At 47.8% G+C, this 22,670-nt stretch overlaps 1 long non-coding RNA gene across 2 annotated transcripts in view; it reads right to left on the reverse strand.

Annotated features, from left to right (window-relative positions):
• Positions 1–21,341: 21,341 nt before the first annotated feature.
• LOC135103406 (uncharacterized) overlaps positions 21,342–22,670 on the reverse strand; it is a 180,973-nt gene continuing 179,644 nt past the window's right edge. For both annotated transcript variants that reach the window (XR_010270034.1, XR_010270033.1), the window contains 2 exons: positions 22,434–22,526; positions 21,342–22,237 (listed from right to left, as the gene is read on the reverse strand). This is a non-coding gene — a long non-coding RNA (uncharacterized LOC135103406). The remainder of the gene's footprint in view (positions 22,238–22,433; positions 22,527–22,670) is intronic.

The following is a 22,670-nucleotide window of genomic DNA, read 5'->3' on the forward strand; positions in this document are numbered from 1 at the left end:
AAGAAGAAGAAGAAGAAGAAGAAGAAGAAGAAGAAGAAGAAGAAGAAGAAGAAGAAGAAGAAGAAGAAGAAGAAGAAGAAGAAGAAGAAGAAGAAGAAGAAGAAGAAGAAGAAGAAGAAGAAGAAAATTGAAGGAAAAACAAGAAAGACAAGAACAAGAAAAGAACACAAAACAACAACATCAACAACCACAACATCAACAACCACAACACCACCACCACCACCACCAAGCCCACCCCTCCTTCCCCCCACCACAGCTGGCCCACCATCCTATCCCCTTCGGTCGCCGCGCCGCCACAGTTTCCCCCAAAGACGCGACATTCAATTCCTGTGCCGCCTCCGCCACTTTGCATGGAATCAGGAGCCGCGGAGTTTGCATTTTCCTTTTTTTTTTTTTTTCCGTCCTTTAATACTCCCTGGGTATGAAATATATTACTTGTTTTTCGCCGACTCAGACTGGCTGCACATTCCTCCTCCTCCTTCTTCTTCTTTTCTTGTTATTCATTTCGTTAAACCCGAGTACGATTTCTTGTTTACTGAAGTATCTGTCCTTGTGTTCTTTTTTTTTTTTCTACGAGTTTTCTGTTACGAAAGCTAATTTATTCTTCACTTTCTTCTACCCCCTTGATTATTTGTGTATTTTCTCTCCCCTCCTTCGTGTTGTGTAGCAAACAAGCATCGATCGCGGAAGACAAAAGTATGCAGGGGTGTGAAGTGGTGGACAAGAAGCGAGTAAGAGAGAGAGAGAGAGAGAGAGTGGCAAGTATAAGAATGAGTGGCGAGTACGTGTGTGTGTCTGTTCGTCTCCTTACAAGTGTCCTCACGCAGGCCCTTCACACGTTCCCAGGCTGGAGAGCGTTGAATTACCCTTATATACATCTATCTACATTAGACTCTCCTCCTCTCCCTGAATGCAGACGTGTGACCGGGGCAGTGAAGCGGCGCCGTGACTGATACCAACTTCTGAATCTTGAAGTGCGTTTAAGTAACAGGCACTAAGGCGACACACACCCTCCGTACACAGCGTTAAGGAGTCGTCGGGTACAGCCAAGTACATAATTGTGTCCTTTGGGAACTCCTTGTCGTCATAACTTGTCCCCCAAAAGATAAGAAGGACGTCACAAAGCAAGGCCCCGTCACAGTAAATCCACCACCACTGCCACCGCCACCACCACCACCGCCAGCAGGAGACACGTGTCCTTGAGGTGTGAGTTCTGTTCAGTCGTCCTTGGGTGGTGTCAAGGAGGAGTGATGTCTGGGCCTCTGTATCTGCGGCAGTGGTCCCTCGGCGTGCCAACAGAGGCGAAGAATTGTTGGTGCTTGAGTCACTGTGTTGTGGTGGTGGTGGTGGTGGTGGTGGTGGTGGTGGTGGTGGTGGTGGTGGTGGTGGTAGGAAAACAGACCACAACAAGCGCCTCTGTTCCTTTGTCACTTACAGTTCATCGCCTTTCACCTATGTTTTACTCCACGTGCAGCTGTTAACTCTCTCTCTCTCTCTCTCTCTCTCTCTCTCTCTCTCTCTCTCTCTCTCTCTCTCTCTCTCTCTCTCTCTCTCTCTCTCTCTCTCTCTCATATAGGCACAGAAACACACAAACAGACAGGCAATTTTAACACTTATTCCAGTAACTGACTTTCATGAGAGGTTTACGTGACTAAACTGATAATTGATGCATCACTTTTACGGAGAAATAATCTGGGGACGAACTGGGCCACGTGTGAAAGAAAACCTGCCGGTAAATGAATATAAATGAATGACCCAAACTAACGCTGCATCACGGGCGCTTCTCCTTTAACTACAACGCACAAAGAAAGGCAGGAATTAATCTCCCTCCAGTATATTCAGGGGCAATGACAGCCTGGAGATTAACACGAAGAGGAGAATCAATGACTTCGACGAACGCTAAGGCTGACCCTCTCTCACTGGCTACTCGAGGGCACGCAACAGCAGCAAGGAGGACAGGAGGACGCGGGGGAACATGACCAGACAGGAGGAGGAGGAGGAGGAGGAGGAGGAGGAGGAGACACACAAGTACATAATCACACAGGGCAAGGAAGTGTGTTTAAGCAAGGAAATTGAAGGAAGGAAAGTGATACAGAGGGAGTGAGGGATGTGAATAGACGGACACTTAGTGATGTATTCAAAATATAGACGAGTAAAATAAGTAAAATAAAACTAGAATAAATAAAGGGACACAGTAATGCAAGATCAAGAAACAAGAGAGAACTAAGAAACCAATGAAAAGAAGGATAATGAGAGACAAGAAACAACAACAACAAAAAAAACAAAAAACATGTACCAAAGACAAAAACCGATACAAAGACACGAAGAAATATAAAAAAACTAAGAAAACACGAAAAAGAAAGATAGAGACAGAAATACAATTAATGACAAAAAATAGATAAATAAATAAATAAATAAAATAAATAAATAAATAAGGAATAAAAGGAAAAAAAACACGACTCCACGAAACACTCTAGAATGCAAGACGAAAGACACACACACACACACACACACACACACACACACACACACACACACACACACAGAGCACAGGACACCGAGAGGACGCAGGCAGGAGTAGGACACAGGACACGTGGGGCGGGGCGGAGATAAGGGAACACGAGGCGCACATATGAATAGAGGCAAGACAAATGAGCGGGAGGAGGTGAGGGATGAAGGCAGCGGAACCATACCTGTTTAATAATTCAAGTCCACGAGATAATACCTGCGCGCTTAGGCAATTATAATGATACCCAGAGAGAGAGAGAGAGAGAGAGAGAGAGAGAGAGAGAGAGAGAGAGAGAGAGAGTGTAGTAGGACAGGGGCGTGTCACTCTCCCCATCATCCTGTCATCGAGGGTCCGTATGACTCTTGACAACTTCCCAAGTGGCAAGCCATCTAGCGGGGAACCCTCACCGTGAATATATAAGCGCGGCGGCTCCCTTGAAGGCTCAGTGCTTGCCGGGACGCGAGGGGGACGGAAGGGAGAGACGAAAGGAAAGGTTAAGGGGTAATTGATTCAGGAGAGGAGGAGGGAGGAGGGGGAGTGAAGGGGAGGCAGCTCATTCATGTGACAAGGTGGGGGGGGGGGGGGGATGCTAAATAAGGCGCTGGGAACAAGGGATCAGTGGTTACCAGTCTCGTTACTGTTAAGGGCTCTTGCTGGAGGAGGAGGAGGAGGAGGAAGAGAAGGAAAATGTGTAGATGGCACAACAGGAAGAGGAGAAGGAAAAACAGGAGGAGGAAGAGGAGGGTAGTTGACATAATAGGAGGAGGAGCAGGAAGACGAGAAAGGAGGAAGGAGACTAAAAGGAAGAGAAGAAGAAAACGGGCACTCCTGGACACCTACACGACCAAAACAAACACAAAAGTATCCGAGTTCCAACACACTGGCCTCTGATGACACCACTTGTACCATCCTTCAGCGTCCCAAAGGTCACGGCAGAGGGGGTCACAAGTCAGGGGCGGCACAGGCTGACCTACGACACGTCCCGACGCCCGCCGCGATGCCCAGGCCCCCTCGCCTCGTGCCCGGCTTGTTGAGAATACCACACTACGCCACGGGACCTTCAAGGGGACAGGGGAGGGAGGGAGTGGCTGGGTGCAAGGACTCGAGGGATAATTCATGAGGATAAACTCTTGAGGAACTGACTATTAAGGAAGGCAGGAGGAGGGTGTTAAGATAGCAGGCGGGAGGAGGTGAATATACTGTACAGGCGGGAGGAGGTGAACACACAGGCGGGAAGAGAGGAGTACTGTACATATCCCTTACGGAAGAGCGAGACGGGAGGAAGAAACAGTGACAAGGAAAGCGGGGGGAATGTCAAGATACTAAGCGGGAGGAGGTGAATATACAGGCTTGAGATGTACACATGCCCACAAGGAACAGAGTGGCAGGAGGAGGGAGTACGGTGCCTGAATGAACTGGGTGTCAAAGCGGGAAGAAAGTGTCAAGATAGTGAGCGGGAGGAGGTGGTGAATATACAGACTGGTGGAGATGAGTAAAGGGAGACGCGAGGAGGGAGTACAGAGAGACGGAGAAAGGTATTTAAAAGAAATACGTATTAAGAAGGGCGGGAGGAGGTGAACATACAGACCGTGAGGAGAGAAACAAGACAGTGAGAGGCGAGAGGAGCTGTGCACGCTGACCAGTGGCTGAGAAACTGGTTGTGAGAGAGAGGGAGAGAAAGAGAGGACGAGGAGGAGGAGGAGGAGGAGGAGAAGAAGGAGGAGGATGAAGAAGAAGAAAGCACAGCAAAGAACACAAACAGAGAGACATAGAGACCAGCGCTCGACACAAGACAGACGCTAGATGATGATTTGAATGTGCATGCTGTTAATTATCATTGTCTGACGGAGGGCTAGTCGAGGCTCATGTTACTGCGCTGCCCCTGAGTCATGTGGCGGCGAGCACATTACTTCCTGCTGAGGACTTTATTGAGGCGCTGAACGATGGAATGGGAGTGTGTGGTGGTGCTTTGCTTGTTGTTGTTCTTGGTGGTGCTGGTGGTGGTGGTGCTGGTGGTGGTGGTGGTGGTGGTGGTGCTGGTGAAGACTTTATCGTATTGTGGCTTTGAAGGATGAAATGAGTAGTCTTGTTGTTTGTTGTTGTTGTTCTTGATGTTGCTGTTGTTGATTTTGTTGCTCCTGCTGTTGCTACTGTTGCTGTTGTTGTTGATGACTTTATTGTGATTTTGAACGATGAAATGAGAATGTTGATTTGCCTTTTTTATCTCTTTTGTTAATCTTATTCTTTGAAAATTTCATTGTGGGGTTCGAACTATGAAATGTTTTTTTTTTTTTTTTTTCATGCAAGACTGGCCAGGGGCACCAAAAGGAAAAAAAAAAGGCCCACTGCGATGCTAGTCCTCAGCTTTTGTTGTTATTGTTGTTGTTGTTGTTGTTGTTGTTTTTTTGCATTCCAGTGGCGATAACATTGCTCTTTTTAAATTATTAGCATCGCATTGCATAACTTTTCATATTAATTAATTACACTTGACTGAAAATAGTAATGCATCATTTAGAAATAGCAGAACTCTCTCTCTCTCTCTCTCTCTCTCTCTCTCTCTCTCTCTCTCTCTCTCTCTCTCTCTCTCTCTCTCTCTCTCTCTCTCTCTCTCTCACAAGCTGAGGGCGTGACGCAATGAACAAAATGGCGCACAGGTGACGACAGCCATAAAGACAATTTTTCTCTCATATTCTCAAGGTTTTCGTCTTTGTTGTTTTTTTTTCACTTTTTTACGTTCACACCTTTTGTGGGTGCGTGCGAAAGTGTATTGTGAATAGAGAGATGAAAGGAGAAGTCGAAGAGTAATCACTGTGGAGGCATGGTAGTGGTGGTGGTGGTGGTGGTGGTGAGGGAGGGACACAGGAAGGGAGTGAAGGGAGGAAAGGAAACGTGAGGAAGGCAGGGGAGGGGTGAAGGGAAGCGTGATCCTGGTCCCTTCGATGTCCTCAGCAGCGCCTGGCCATGCATATCCCTTCCACTCCCCCCTAAGCCACCAGCCACCCACCCCCGCTAGATGACGCGTGTACAATGCTATGATATATTACTCTCTCTCTCTCTCTCTCTCTCTCTCTCTCTCTCTCTCTCTCTCTCTCTCTCTCTCTCTCTCTCTCTCTCTCTCTCTAAACAAAGTAAAAGTTGAGTATAATTTGTTTATATTTACTCGTTCGTTTACAAGACCTTTTAATTAAACGCTGATAATTACATGCACCAGAGAGAGTGAGAGAGGAGAGAGAGAGTGGAGAAGGAAGGGAGGGGGAGGACGAGGAGGAGGAGGAGGAGGAGGAGGGAGGAAAAAACAAGCATCCTACCAATCGTTGTGTTGCCACGCACAATAATGAGCTAACAAGCCAAGGACGCCTCCCACGGCACACACACACACACACACACACACACACACACACACACACACAATAAGCTAGCCTTAACGTCACTCAGGTAATCTAATGACAAACCCCTCACACAAACCCAACCAGGTGAGTAAGGCAGGTGAGTGAGTCAGGTGAGGTGAGTGAAATGAGTAATTCAGAAGCCAAAACTCATCCCTGAACTTGGTGGCCATTTTTAAGTACGCAATAAACAGAAAAAAAGGTAAGGAGAGAGAGAGAGAGAGAGAGAGAGAGAGAGAGAGAGAGAGAGAGAGAGAGAGAGAGAGAGAGAGAGAGAGAAAAGACTCCTCGCCGCCAGCCCACCAACAGGATCGCGTCTCGGCCCTATCACCTGCCAGCGGATCGGGTTCAGCTCGTGAATTACCAGCGTGCTACTCCGCTTCTTTCCTATCAAGTTCCTGGTGTTTTTACTTCCTCGTATCTACTCCTGATAAACGACACTTCCACTGACTCGCCTCCTCCTCTCCTCCCTGCCTCCCTCTTCCCTGTTTGCCTCTCTTCCTTTCCAAGTGGCTTCCTCTAGTCTATTCTTACATCGAAGCCAATTTTATTACACATTCCTGCTTAGCTATCTCGTACTCCGCTCAAGAACTTTACTATTTCTTTACTTCAGGTCACGATTTCATTTCCCATTTTCCTTATGCTATTTGAGACCCTATCCCGCCAAGTCCCACTCGCTCCTACCTCCCCAACCCATATCCCCACATCCCCACCTCTCCCAGACTTTTCTCGTCCCCTCCCGCCTCTCAAAGCATCCCACAGCCACTCCCGCCTCCCCATAATTGCCGCAGTGTCCCTATCACGCAGTAATCAGCTCCCCGCGTCCTCCGCCTTGCCTTATCGCCTGTCCTAATATGTCATCCTCCCCACGCGTCACAACAGGTACTATAGAGACACGAGGAATATAAAAAAAAAAAAAAAGAAGGTACTCACTCGTAGGTACAGTGGGTAGATATTCATCAGAACCAGGGACATATTTGCCAGCTGTCTGCCAGAACCCTGCGGGGAAGGCACACACGGCTGTCATGAGTCACGGGCGGGTAATGAGCGCTGAGGTGCCACAGAGACTCCCTGCAGCGCCCCTTGACACACTTCCCCTGCACATCATCCTTTGGTCACCTCGCAGACGCACGCCAAGTCCCTGCACATCCGCCAGCGCATCCCCTTACGAGGAGAGTGCCGGGCATGGAGTGGTGGACGAGGTGGAAGCGCGCCGCAGCCGAGTCAACACAAGATATTAGCCTGTTTATATTCATGACGCCAAGGCACAACACACGCGGCGTCTGGACGAGCCAAGAGTGAGACGGAGATCCGAGCTTGTTTTTCATATTCTTTACGAGGGTGTCCCAGGTAACACACGGCCACTTTTTATCTCCCACTTCTTCAATTTCCCTGCACGCGCATGTGTGTGTGTGTGTATGTGTACGTAGGCATACATTAAAGGTCTAATGGTAGTTTTATTTAAGCGTGTCCCCTTGAGTTGCACGCAGGCACGCACACCTCCACCACTAAACCTTTCACAGATACAAATAGGAACATAAGTTGAGTGGTGACCTTCCTCCTCCCTCCCCTCGGACACCTGCCCCATCTCTCTACTCATCCCCACACACCTGCCCTCCCCCTTCCCTGTCTACCACACATCCTTTCTCGTGTTCTCCTGTCTTGTCACCACTACGCACATCCCATCCCATCACATTCCTTCATCACACACTTCCCCTCCCCTTCTTCAGCTACCATACACTTCCCTTCCACTTGCCCATCACTACAACCACCACAATTGATATCCACTCCCTTCAGCATCACACACCTCCCCCTCTCCCCTCAAAACCCCATACCTATCATCTCTCCCCTCCCTTCCTCTTCTTTCCCCTCTCTTCATTCCCATACACAATTGTACTCAACTCCCCTCCCAATATACCCTCATATACCCTTCGCTTCCCCCACTCCACACCTTCCCCTCCCTCCCCTACCCCCTAACACCTGCGAGGGGAATGGGAGCGAGAGGTCAACAGCACGATCTGGAACTGGGCTTAAATTTATTTGTCAACATCAACAGTATTATCGTGATTGGCTCTGCGTCACTGTCCAGACACAGGGGCGCTCTCTCACGTGCCGGCACACACACACGCACACACAAGGGCAGAAAATAAAAGCCAGGCTCCCATCAGCCCGGCGTGACAAGATCTTGTTGACAGAGACTCAAATCGCCGGTAAATGAAGGCTTAATCAGAGAGTCAACAACACCCCCCTCTCCTCTCTCTCACTCTCTCCTCTCGGTACCCCTCTCTCTCTCTCCCTCTCCCAGGCACCCCATCATCATCACCTTGCTTATAGTCAGTCAACCCTCTCCTCCTCCTCCTCCTCCTCCTCCTCCTCCTCCTCCTCCTCGGCAATTTCAGCCCCGCCCCTTGCAACTGATGCGTTTGTGTGTGTCTGTCTCTGTGTGTCTGCCTCTTGGTGTGTGCGTGTATGTATGTATATATATGTATGTGCAGACAGGTATGTAGGCAGGTGGGTGGAGGTAACACTCTCTCTCTCTCTCTCTCTCTCTCTCTCTCTCTCTCTCTCTCTCTCTCTCTCTCTCTCTCTCTCTCTCTCTCTCTCTCTCTCTCTCTCTCTCTCTCTCTCTCTCTCTCTCTCCTTCCCACGTCACATATACAAGGTCACGTCAGCCTCATCCCACCTGCCCACCACGCTACTTGTTTCCAACCCACCTGCCCACTTACCCACCTACTCACCTGTCCCACCTGCACTCCCTCCATTTCTCCCGACGACCACCGCCCAGCAACCACCTTCCCCCATTGCCGTCTATCATATTACCGACACTTGATAGATGATAGAGATTAAAGGGCAAACAGATGATAGAGATTATAAGATTTAACGTGAATATATACATTACTGATACTGACACACACACACACACACACACACACACACACACACACACTTATTAACATATATCCAATTCTCTGGAAAATTATATCAATGATGCTGATTAAAAGTAATAATAATAATAATGATAATAATAATAATAATAATGACAACAATAACAACAACAATTAACAAACATCAATTAACAAAATGACGCTAACTAAAAAAAAGAACTCGTACATTAAAAAAAACGAAAAAGAAAAAAAATTTATTACTAGAAAAAAAAATTATTGGTAAAGAATGGCACTGGAGGAGGAGGAGGAGGAGGAGGAGGAGGAGGAGGAGGAGGAGTACCAGGCTGACAGTATTTAGCAACAATATCCTAAGTGTATTTGAGAGAGAGAGAGAGAGAGAGAGAGAGAGAGAGAGAGAGAGAGAGAGAGAGAGAGAGAGAGAGAGAGAGAGAGAGAGAGAGAGAGAGAGAGAGAGAGAGAGAGAGAGAGAGAGAGAGAGAGAGAGAGAGAGAGAGGGGCAGTACTCGAGGTGAGAGGCTGGATAAGGGGAGATAACAGTAGTCACCCCTCTTCCTCTATACCCTAACTCACTGAAAATTGACTCCCCCTTAACACATTCCCTCTACCGCAGCAACCACAGCCCCCTATGCCCCTAAACCCCCCTAGAACCCCCTCCCCTCTCCATCCCTATCTGCACCTCCCTCAGCCTCCCTCAGATGGACGGGAGGAGCGGGACGAGAGGACGTTTATGGACTGGCTGCGGTCGGCCCTTCGGAGGCTGACAATTAGGTGGTCATTATCTAGCGTGCCGTCCAGATTTACCCGACGAAGGGAGTGAGGGGAAAAGGGGAGACGCGGGGAGAGACAGTAGGTAGGAGGAAGTAAACGGAGAGGGGAAATAGGAAGATATAAAAATGGAAAAGGAACAAGAGATAAAAAAGAGAGGAAGATGAAGTAAAAGGGGACATGGAAGAAGAAAAAGGGAGAAAAGGGAGAGGGGGATAAGGAGAGACAGAGGGAGGGGGAAAAATGAACCGAAGAGAAAGGAGAGAGATGGAGAAAAGGGAGACAGACGTAAGAAAAGGGAAATTAAAGTGACGGAGGGAGACAGAGGAGAAAAGAATATAAACAGAGAGGGGAAAATTGAATAGACAGGAACTGAGAACACAAAGACAATGAAGGGAAAAAAAGAAGACTGAAAATGGAAAATGAGAGACAAAGGGAGATAGAGAAGCAGGAAGGGGAGAAAGAGGGAAACAGAGAAGGGGAAAATGGGATACAGAGGAAAACAATATGAAAAGGAAAGACAGAAACAGAGAGAGAAAAAAAAAGAAAGAAAACAGAGAGGAAACAGGAAACAGGCTTATGAAAAGAGCAGAAATGGAAACTGAAAGGAAAGAATATGGAAACAGACGGGAAAAGAAGAGAAAAAAAGAGGCACAGCGGAGACAAAGAAGCGTTGATAGGAAGACAAGAAAGAGACAAGGATAGAAAGGAAAGAGAGAAGCACAGAAGATAAAGGAAACAGAGAGAGAGAGAGACAGAGTGGGTATAGACGAGAGGAGGAAAAATAAATAGACATAAAAGGAGGTGAACCATTGAGGAAAAGGGGGAAAATAATCAGGAACAGAGAAGGAAAGCGTTGAGGGATGGGGGAAACATAGGGACAGAGAAGGCAACCACGGACGGTGAGGGAAAAAAGAGAGAGAGAGAGAGAGAGAGAGAGAGAGAGAGAGAGAGAGAGAGAGAGAGAGAGAGAGAGAGAGAGAGAGAGAGAGAGAGAGAGAGAAGGAAAGGGGAGACAGGGCATTTAACTAACGAGGGGAGAAAGAAATAACACCCACACACACACACACACACACACACACACACACACACACACACACACACACACACACACACACACACGGATTGGGAAAATATAGAGTTAAGTATAAACGTTAAGGGGAAAACATAAAGAATAAATGATAAAGAAAGAAAGAAAGAAAGAAAGAAAGAAAAACGCACCTCCATTAAAGTGACGGCAGTAGAGAACCCTCGTCACTCGTCTCAGCCCAGGCCGCGTCACATTCACGCGTCACATTATCACCAACTCGATCGCTTGAAAACGACACAAGACAAACGTTGATGCGGCTCCTTCTCCCAAACGTAATTTTCTCCCTGCCCATCGTCACCCATAGCCTCCTTCTCCAGTCCCTCCTCTTCTTCTTCCTCCTCCTCCTCCTCCTCCTCCTCCTCGTCTTTGCAGCGCCCCTACAGCTGTCTCAAGGTGGCTGTCTATTACAACCACCTCGACAGGAGTCATTAAAGTTAAAAAATATGCATGAAAACCTGTCGCTTTTGATGGGCAGTGCTGCGACCTGGAGGAGGAGGAGGAATAGAAAGAAAGTCTAAACAACAACAATTCTTTCTCGACGTTTAGGTAACTATTCTACGCTACCTATTGGTTGGAGAGACAGGATAGTACAGAATATGAAGGAGGAGGAGGAGGAGGAGAAATACAAAGGAATACAAAGAAAAGCCAAACAGCAACAGACTTATAGGTCCTTGCAAGATTGTTCGGTAACTACTTCTAACTAGCTACAGGAAAGAGAGACAGGACAGCACAGGAGGAGGAGGAGGAGGAGGAGGAGGAGGAGAGTATGCTAAGTTCAAACCCCTGCCATGATATAGAGCTGAACCCCTGAAAAGCCTCCATCTCATGACGTGCCCTGCGCTGCCGCTCTCACTTTCCTGAAGGAGATGAAAATTGCAGGGGCGAGAAGGAAAGGAGCAGCAGGAGAGAGGGAAGGAGTTAGGGAAAGGAGGAACGAGGGAATGCGTGCGCCGCGTGTCATTAAGCATTGCATTAAACACGTCAGGAAAGTGATAACGAAAGAAATATTATAGAAGAGAAAATAATAAGCAGAAAGAAAAAAAACATTTGAAACGTCAACAAATATAAAAATAACGAAAGATGAACTACAGAAGAAAGAAAATAATAAAGGAGGAAAAAAAAATTCAAGATCTACTTTTTTTTCCATCTCTTCTTATGATCTTCCATTAAAAACTTCCTATTATTTTCCTCTCTTAAAAAAAAAAAAAAAAAAAGTACCTACCCTAGTCTTCCTTTATGCTGCACCACCACCCTCCTCCTCCCTCCGCACTAACTTATTAATGGCATCACTACCACCCTTACTATGATTAGCACCACCTACGTTATTTCATTTCTCCCTCCCCCGAGTCCCGTCAATCCCCAGCTACCTCTAAAACTCACCTCTTTCCTTCGTCTATTTACACCAACCGTCCATCTTTCTGCTCTCACCTTAATCTGGCGCACACGTCTCCTCTCCCTCCTCTCATCTTCCTTTCTCCCTTCCAATCCTCTCTGAACGTTCTCCCACCTACCCCTCCTCTCCCTCCCTCTCTCTCTCTCTCTCTCTCCCCCTCCGTGCCTTCTAAACTCCACATTACCTTCATCTCTCACTTTCCCAGGAGATTTAGTTCCTCTTGTCTTTCCCTCCATCTTTCCCTCCTCGCCTCATCCTTTCCCGTTCCAGAGTTTCACAGCTGTCCTTTCTTCCTTCCTCCTCATTTCCTTACTATCTCTCTCTCTCTCTCTCTCTCTCTCTCTCTCTCTCTCTCTCTCTCTCTCTCTCTCTCTCTCTCTCTCTCTCTCTCTCTTTTTCCCATCCTTCCTTCTCTCCCATTCCTCCTTCTCCTTGCGCCCTTCCTCCCTTCCTAATTCGCGCCGCCTCGTGTTGCAGGCGGGCCAAGAAGTTATTGGAGAAAGCTAACACGGCTAACTTTTCGCCTGGCCGGGTCGTTAAGGGAGTTAACAGCGACAAAGCTCGTTAGCAAAAATACAGACACTGACGATGGGGGCCACGCACGCCAGGGACAGGGCCAGGGACAGGGGCACGCACGCACACAGGCAGGCAGGCAGGCAGGCAACGGCAGGAGCGAGGGACACGACAGGAGGAAGCAAGAGAAGGTGTGTTGTGAGATTGACTCTTTACTCAGATTGGGGGGATCGACACATGTGGGTAAAGGTCTCTCTCTCTCTCTCTCTCTCTCTCTCTCTCTCTCTCTCTCTCTCTCTCTCTCTCTCTCTCTCTCTCTCTCTCTCTCTCTCTCTCTCTCTCTCTCTCTCTTTATTGCCTCCCTTTCCTCCCCCTCAACACCGCTTCATCTCCCTCACTCTCCCTCCCCTCCCTCACTTAACTGTCTCTCTGTCTCTGTGTCTCCCCTCCTCCACCTCCGTTACTTCCCCTCTCCTCTCTCACTCACCCTTACTTACTTTTTTTCACCTTCCTCACTTGTGTTGCTTTATTTCACCTTTCCTCACACTCCACGCAATTTCTTTCTCTCTCTCTCTCTCTCTCTCTCTCTCTCTCTCTCTCTCTCTCTCTCTCTCTCTAGTGTCATCTCATTATTCCAAATTCCTTCTGTATTTTCTTAGGTTTTTTTTATTTTACCTTTTTTTTATTTTATTTTATTTTTTTTCAAGCCGGGGAAAGATATTGTAATAAATATAATAATCTGAGTTTTTTTTTCTTTTTTTTTGTAAAGGCATTTAGTCTTCTTATAAAACTATTGTACTTCAACGTATTTTATTCACATTTCGAGTTCCTTTTTTTTTTTCCTCCTCCTCCTCCTAGTCCTCCTCTTCATTCTATTTATTTTTTTTCTCATTTCCTTGCTTCCCTTTCAATTCAAGTCTTTAATTACCATCTACTTTTCCATATCCTGCCACACACGAGACTCGCCTCCCCATCATTTACCTCCACCTCCACCTCCTACCTCCCACACAGATCTACACACCTACACATACATCTATCCTCCTCCCAGCCACACCAGCATGTTCACCTACCACCCATATAACCCACCACCTCATCTACACCTTCACCTTACACTTCCTTCTACTCACACATCTCCCCTTTCCCTTACATTCATTTCCTTCCATAACCCACTCCTTAGCATTCTCCCTTGCAATCACTCCCACACACTTTCCCCACTCCATCACCACATCACCGCCGCCACATCGCCGCCGCCACACACCGCCAGCCACGCCTCCTTCAACAATTTCCCGCTGCTGACGAAGGAGGAGTTAGACGACCTCCACTAAATTGGCGATATTCATGCACTCGGCAAGAACCACGAAAGGGCGTCATTAGGGAGGCGGCATCCTGAATGGAGGGTAATTGACACCGCCCACACACGCCTCATGTCTCGCTCCCCGCACTGAAAAACGGTAACTAGACTATAGCAAAGGGCATGATAAAAGCAGAGTGGAGGGATAATCTTATACGTATGGTGGTGGTGGTGATGGTGGTGGTGGTGGTGGTGGTGGTGGTGGTGATGGTGGTAGTAGTGGCAGACTGCACTCAAGGACAAAACTCACAGAAAAAGAGACACAAAGAATAAAACAACGGCAAAATAAATCAAAAAGAATCCTTCGAGTCTTTCTGGTTTCAATAAAATATGAAAGTTACAAGAGTAAGCCTCCCAGATCTCCACCCTTGCCTTGCTGAGTGACATTTGGGATAGAGACAAAAAAAAAAAAAACGGCATTCTATTATTACTATCATCATCATCATCGTCATTTCACTCCAAGACAACTTTTCTTCCCATAACCACGTGCTATTTTTTTAGACATTGTGCTAAAGCCTTCTGGACAGTTCTGCCTGGAAAAGATTAAATCAACTTCCTTTTGTCTCTCCTTTTTTTTTTCCTATCTCTGCAAACCACTTTCTTTCTCCAATGCTTAGATCTAAATGCTAACCAAAGAATGATTATAGCAATGAAAGGGTTAAAATCGTCACCATCATCATCATCAATACACAACTCGCATCCTACAAACAGAAACTGAAATCCCCATAAAAAAAAAAAAATTGTCCCTTTCTGAACGCCTTTCACGACAGAAAATGAGAAGAAGGAACACGAAGTCATGAATGATAAATCGTGCAGGTTCCCGATGAAATGACAGTAATAACTGGCCACCCACGACTGGATCAGGTGTTCCGGGTGACGCAGGTGAGTTAAGAGGGTGGGGAGAAGGGGTGAGTTGAGAAGGGGGGGAAGGGAGAGGAGTGGCTGAATTGGGACGGGAATTGGGAGGGAAAGGCTGAGTCAGTAAGGGGAAGAAGGGGAGGGGCTGAGTAGGTAGGGGGTTGGGGAGGGCAGAGGGACTGAGTCTGTGGTGGGTCTTCACGCCGCGTTAAGACACTCACCAGTACCTGGAAATTCCTGCACCAGGTATGTACGTCCGCCCCTCAGGTGTGGGTGCAGGTGGTGGCGGGGAGGTGAACACAACGCCGCCACCACGATTTCCTGCATTCTCCCGTGCTCCTCATTTCAAAACGGTGCAGCGTCTTTGTACCTTCACCCAGTCCTGCCACGACCCTCAATAGCATAGGATACAGCACCTCCCCCGTCAGAAAACAACATATCTTAAAGTTTAGAAGGTCCTATTTCCTGCAGCTTCCCTTATGTAGTCCCTTCGTCAGTACATAGCTATTAGAAGTCTTCAGTTATCATTACAGCGTCAGTAGTTCTGTTCCCCTTTTCCCTATTTCCTCTTTCCTCCTCCAGGCGTGCAATTCCGTGTCCCTCCTACAATCCCTTCGTCAGTAGATAGCTATTAGAAGTCTCCAGTGTTTATTGTCGCGTCAATGGTCCTGCTTCCTTCCTACAATTTCTTCTGTGTTTTCATTCTTCCCTCCTCCTCCTTCTCCTCCTCCTCCTCCTCCCACTCCTCTAGATCTGCATCCCTCCACTTCTCTACCTCCTCCTCCACTATCACTCCCCACAGCACATCCAAACCTGCCTCCTTCCCTCCTATCTCTCCCTTCGCTACATCCACCACTACATCCCTCTCCTCCCCTCGCCCCACCAGACAGCCCGCCCCACCTCCCCGCCCAGGGCAAGGCAGGCCATGGCACACGCCCTTGTCAGCACGGAGGGGGCTCTGCCTATCTTGGTTGTTACTGTTTGTTTACTTTGGAGGCTGGTGCCCAAAGCAGCTGCATGGACAGCCCTCTGCCGGCCACGGGGGAGGCTGTATAAATAGTGTTGCGTCATCGGGGAAAGATATTGATGGTGTTCTCAGGCTTCTGTTGTTACTGATACTGGTGCTGCTGCTGCTACTACTATTACTACTACTACTATTACTACTACTACTATTACTACTACTACTACCACTACTGTTACAAAATCAGCAAATAAAAACTATAACTACAGCAAAAACAGTAACAACAAGAGCAATAACAATAACAACAGCTGCTACTACTATGACAACAACAACTACTACTACTACTACTACTACATAAAACGACAACTACTGCTACTACTACTAATGCCACTATCTAATGATTTATTTATTTTTTTTATTGTTGCCCCTCCCTCGTTCCCATCCTTACATCACTCTCTCCTTTATCTCCTCCATCTTATTTCCTCTTTCCCTGCAGCCACTCCCGCGGCACACCTCCACCGCGGCCACACCTGACAAAACAACACCAACCTGGAATTTACGTTCAACAGATAAATATAAGATAGCTCGTCTGTGTGTCCCAGACTTGTGCCGCCCGCCCACCCCGCCCACCCTCGCGACGACCGCCCTCCCCAGTGCTAAGGGTGTGCCCAGGGTCGGTGGTTCTAGTCTATCCCCCCCCTCCTCCTCCTCATTATTCCGGATACCTCCTTTACCTCACGTCTCTCCTTTTGTAATGCCGACGATATAACTGTTTACCTCCCTCCCTCCATCCCTTCTTCCTCCCTTTCCTCCATCCCTCCACCCCCACAACCAAAGACCTCCCTTCTTCCCTACCTCTCTCCGCCTCGCCCTCCACCCTGCGTCCTGCTGTTTCCAAGTGCCTCAACCTCGCCTACTTCACATCACCCTCCAGGTTCTTCCTCCATCCCACAACTTCGTCAGCGCCTCCGTCAGAGATGTCTTGCAATTTATCGATGCACGTCAACGCGTTTGTCTTCAATGGTTGTGAATGGACACAGAGGGAGCAGGGAAATGTGTCGTCGTGTAGTGTAGTGCACCGTTATGGTCTTCCTGCTGAGGGAGGGAGGAAGGTGAGGAGGTGGAATCACTGGACAAAGGGAAAAGGAGGAAGGGAAGGATGAAGGATTGGCCGGGCATTGCGATTATTGGGAACTGATAGAGAGAGAGAGAGAGAGAGAGAGAGAGAGAGAGAGAGAGAGAGAGAGAGAGAGAGAGAGAGAGAGAGAGAGAGAGAGAGAGAGAGAGAGAGAGAGAGAGAGAGAGAGAGAGAGAGATTTATCAGCATCATTATCATCGGCATGATCATCATCAGCATCATAAAGAGTACTATTCTCTCTTCATTTGCAGGGTGGTGGGGAGGGGGCGGGTGTTGGGGAGGTGTCCCTATGATGTGGTGTGATGGTGCTGGGGGTCGTAGGGGCTTGTGGGAGGGCACAAGTGCGACGCCCCCACTCCCCGTAGCGGCAGGCGGGGGTCGCCAGGGTCAGCGGGTGAGTTAGAGTCCCCAGGACAAGCTAACAGGCCGCCCCGGCCCCGCGGCTCCGTGCGCGGCCTGTCGCCTCGCATACCAACACAGGTGGCCATTATCTAATTAGCCCTCATTAAGGTGTGACGTCATGCCTCAGGTAACGTCTGATTACTCTGTCTGATTGTCTAATTGTCCGATTGAAGCGAGTCGAGCCATCGAGGCGTGGAGGGCGGCCGCGGGCGCCGGCTATCTGATGGTCATCTCATTAGAATACAAAACAACTCCATTGGCACTCTGGCAAATGAATTATCCCACCGAGAATATAAATTGCCTGGTTCACCCCGCGCAGGTAGGAGGGCAGGTCTCCTTTACAGGAGAAAAACCTACACTCGGCCACGGCGGCGACGTGGCCCGGCCATACCAAGCAAGGACGCGGCGGGGCGACCACTTGGCCCCGCCGCCCCCACAGCTGGGCGATGGTCCGGCTCCTCCCCGAAGGCGCCGCGGCAGGGTGACGTTTAGTGGATCCCACGCGACCCCAGGTACGGTCCTAGGCGACCCCTGCCTGCCCTCCTGCCTCCCTCTCCCTCGTCGTTCCTGTTTCATTTATTCAGTTTCCTCGGCAAACTTTATTTGTTTTACCGTTCACTTTCAACCTCGACCATTAGTTTCCTGCGTCAACTTCCTGCCCCAACGCATGACACTCCCTGCTAGTTTTGCACATCCCTCGCTTTCCTTTTAGTTCCTTCTCTCCCTCTCTACCTACCCACACACCCACCCCTTCCCTCCCTCCCCTCGGCCCATCACGAGGGAGGGTCCGAGGACTGCCCACTTACCGTCACTCAGTGGAGGCCCTGCGCGCTACAAGGGCCGCGGTGATATACGTCCTCCCTCTTCCATCCCTCCTTCAGTCTTTCCTCCCATTTCTCCTTTATCCCTTCACTCTTTTTTCCACCATCTCTTGCCTCTCTTTTATATATAAATCCCCTTCCGTCATTCTCTCACTGCTCTTCTCCCTGCATTCTTCCTACATTTACTTCAAGCACCTTCCTATGTTTTTTTTTTCCTTTTTGCATTATTTATTTAGGTATTCTTCCTCCCCTTATTCTTTTCCACTGTTCGTTTACTATTTTCGTTAATGTTTGTGCAAAATAATTCCTCCCCTGCTTTCCCTCTCTTCCCTCCGCCCTTCAGTCCGTTTACGAGTGCGCGCTTCTTCACTACAAGTTCGTGTTTATTTTTTTGTTCCCCGCGCTGGAGTGTTCTTCACGTCGCCCTCGTCTTCCCTCCGCTGCTAATGTCACAACAAGAAATATTCGCGCCGAGTGGATAGTAGATGGCGCGGAGCTGATGGACACGATTGTTCCCACTGTCTCTCTCCGTCATTGCTTTTTCTATCCGCCTGACTGCTAGCCTGCTTGTGTGTGTGTGTGTGTGTGTGTGTGTGTGTGTGTGTGTGTGTGAGGCGTGCTATCCTTCCGTCAGTTCCCTCCCTCGTAAATCTGGCTAGTGATCGTCCGCTGAGTTACATAAGTGTGTAGTGCGGTATTCTGCAACTCCACCTTGCTCTTAGTTTCTTTTCCCCATTCATCGTGAAGGACTCAAGCTGATAACGTGCGCCTTTCGATCACGTCCCGACCCAAACCTCCTTTTTTTAACCCTGTCACTACTAGACAAATATATACCTACATCCACCTACGACTTTTTTGACACTTCCTTGTGTGCTACAGTCTCTTTAGTTATGTAGCCTAGAGAAGACAAGATTAATCCATCTATCCTCTATTTTTTTTTCTGTACCCATCCAAGCATTTTTCACAGTGTTCCCAGCGTAAATAAAGACCATAGAAGTGAAACGGTTACTCCGAGAATGTTACCACGAGACTGACGCAGCTTTTGATGTTCTAGTTTCGGTACAAGACAGTGCTTTCTCTATGGAGTTATGTTTTTGTCACCCACAAGGACACCTCCCTTGTTCCTGTCTTCTCTATCAACGCAAGATATTCGCAGCAGCCTTGAAGCTTTAGAATAAAGATGCTTGGGAGTTTTTGTCTCTTACGCTTCGCCGCAACAGTAAACTTCATTCTCTCGTAACCTGCAGCCAAGGAAGAGTTACCTGGGTATGTTGCTAAGTTTCTTTTATTTTCTTCTTCTTCTTTAAGATTATTCATTCGTTTCCAGCTCAGCACAATTTTTCCTTTAAGTGGGCAACGTTCCAGGGATGCAGAACTGGTAACTATTTTTCTTGATAATGAGGATAATGATGATGACGATAATGATAATGATAATAATAATAATAATAATAATAATAATAATAATAATAATAATAATAATAATAATAATAATAATAATATCAAACTATATTGACCAGAAACAAAACGGTTCTGTTCAAAAATTTATTTGTTGGTTCATTAGCGATCCTGTGTGTGTGTGTGTGTGTGTGTGTGTGTGTGTATGTGTGTGTGTGTGAGCCGGGCTGATGGCTGTGGGGTTCGCAGTAAATCATTGGTTTTAACGAAGGCTTAATGTCAGAGCAGCGGGTTAACGAGCGCGCCAAGTAACTGCCTGAACATTATGGTTAACGAAAAGAGCAGCTCATGGCAGCAGCACGATGGCCCAACACACAGGACACAGCGCTAACACACAGCAACAACGCACAGCCAACACAAAGCACGCAACGCCAACCCAAGGCATCACACAGCACAAGGCACACAGCACTAACGCAGCACACAACACAGCGGCAACACACACCAGACATTAGGAACACATAAGACACAGGACACACACACACACACACACACACACACACACACACACACACACAGCATCAACACATAACAAGCAATAAGCACACAGCACCAACACAGCGTCAACAGACACCACCTCGCCTTGACACAGCCGCCAACACGACGCCGATGCACGAGAGAAAAAAAATACATAATGAGATAAAAAAAAGGTGTATATACATGTATACAACACAAACACACGTGTGCAGTCAGGCAACATGACATGGCAGTAAAATAAATGAAGATTCAAATATCAACAACGCATCCGCCATTAAACCTTTCAGACTCTCTTGCCCTCCCCTCTATCATCCACCCTCTCCCCTCCTCTCCCCTCACTAACTCCCTCCCTCCTTCGTCCTCCTGCTGCCGTGCGGTTAACAAGGATTCAATCAACGACGATTCTCTGACGATTGAGTAGCTCGGGAGTCTCATTGAGGCGACGAAGACTCATTAGGAGGGATTCTTGGGGCGGGGCGGCTTGCAAGATGGGGCGGATCCTTACATAAAATTGCGCTGAATTCTACTAAAATTGGGTAAGAAAAGGTTGCGACGGACAGGACAGGAGGTAAAGCTGTGAGGATGTGAGGGCTTGAGCTAAAGGACTGAGAAGGCTATGTGAGGAGGGTCTGTCAGGGAGGGCTGTGAGGTGTGAGGAGAGGCTATTGGGAGGGACTGATAGGCGTTACAAGAAAGCGCTAGATGGAAGGAAGGAAGGGCTATGAGGAACGACTGCAAAAGGGACTGCAAGGAATGGCTGCGTGGTAAGGTCTACAAGAAGCGTCTACAACAAGGGGATATGAGGAGGGATTGTTGAGAGGAGGAGCTGCGGTCTATTTAACCTTGTGATTTTGAGTCGAAGATAAGAGTTGAACCTGTATGGTGATAAAAACACTTGATTGAGGCGGTGAAAGAGTTCCTGGAGAGAATGTAGCGTGCCAGATGTAAGAACAATTAGTGTAGAGGATACTGTTCATTTTTTTTTTTTCTTTCTACAGGAGTTGCCGATCCAAAGGCCTGGCTTAGGAGTTATCCCAAGCCACCTGTACCATCAAGATCAAGATCATACCCCCACTTCACTTACAGTCAGGCTTAGTTCTTGCATCCTCGCCCCTCCACCAACAACCCCTTTCATTCGAATCAGCCCCAGTCCCCGCCGTTCCCAGCCCCATGCACGCCGCCACCACCCAGCGGCCTCCAAAGGGTGGGCCGCTGCATTCCTGACATAGAATTAATAAGCCATATTTTTACCGCGACGGACAGGCGGACAGAGGCGCTGACACTTGCTTTTGCATCGCGACTCCCGGCTCATGGGGCTGATTTCGCATTGCATAGGGGACTAAGAGGAGCTGCAAGTGTGTGAAGGTGCTTTGAGAGGGGAGGAGCTAGTCTCAGGTGTAAGATACCTTGCTAACTTAGTGACTACTGAAGACACGAGTGACGCGCGGCTACGGGTACCACTCAGCTCACCTAGGCTCGTTTTCCGTAAATTTTCGTCCGTTCCTCAATGGGTCAATGCAGCGGTACGGGATTCTCCTCAGTGCGACATGAAGCGATTGAATCTTAAACAATGGAACGCTTCCCGCAGGCGACCGCCATAAATCTGTTCATGAAAGAATAATCACACACACACACACACACACACACACACAGTGACGGCTTCTCGGTGTATTTGTGAAGCAGCGGTCACTTGCTCGTAGCCAGATGGGCCGTGGTGGCACCTGGAAGCCTCGTCACCCACCGTGCCCAGTAACCTGTCAGGCTGTGTGTACGCTACTCAGGTTGTGTATGGCAGTAGGTACAAACAAACATACGCACACGCACACAGGTATCACCGGCACAAGAGACACACCTGTGTGAGCAAAACATCAAACACCTCATTGCGAAATCTTATCAGGTGTAAAGTTTTATACAAATATCTGATTACGTTTATGAAAGCTGTAATTACCTTATTAATAGTTTTAATTACCTTCACATATTACCCTTACAAACACTCTACTTGCAATCATGAAAATTTATCACCAATATAAAAATTAATTACCTTTATGAAAACTCTGATTACCTTTAATGAAAAGGTGTGCAGGCCTTCATAAAATTCAAATTATTCTGATAGTACTGATTATCAATTTGTAGAATTGAACCACCTGGCCGAGCGCCGCGACGCCCGCACCACCTGCGTGCTGTGTACCCAGCGCAGCGACGGCCGGGGTGTGACCTGTGGACACACACACACACACACACACACACACACACACACACACACAGACAGTTTACTAAATTGAAAATAATTCATGTAGTATTAACGTATTTTTATATATATACACTGTATTAGTGAGCAAATACCTGTATAAGAACATGCTATTAACGATTATTTATCTGTGTGCACGTCATTATAGTCATTACTTCATTACTTTTATTTTCCCAGCAGCAGGCAGGCGGCGGGTAAGTCATTCCCAGCAGCGCGGCGGCCCAGGCACGGCGGGAACATTTCCAAAGCATCCTCGCTACATGATAAATGCTAAATTAATTAATGGCTCCCTGAGTCCCTCCATATTTACATTTAAATGTGTTCATGCTTCAGTGAATCAGAATGAGCAGGATGTGTGTGATTCATATTTATCCCAAAACTGAGCAACTGAACACTAGCA

This window comes from Scylla paramamosain, chromosome 9 (assembly GCF_035594125.1).
Source record: "Scylla paramamosain isolate STU-SP2022 chromosome 9, ASM3559412v1, whole genome shotgun sequence".
Lineage (NCBI taxonomy): Eukaryota > Metazoa > Arthropoda > Malacostraca > Decapoda > Portunidae > Scylla > Scylla paramamosain.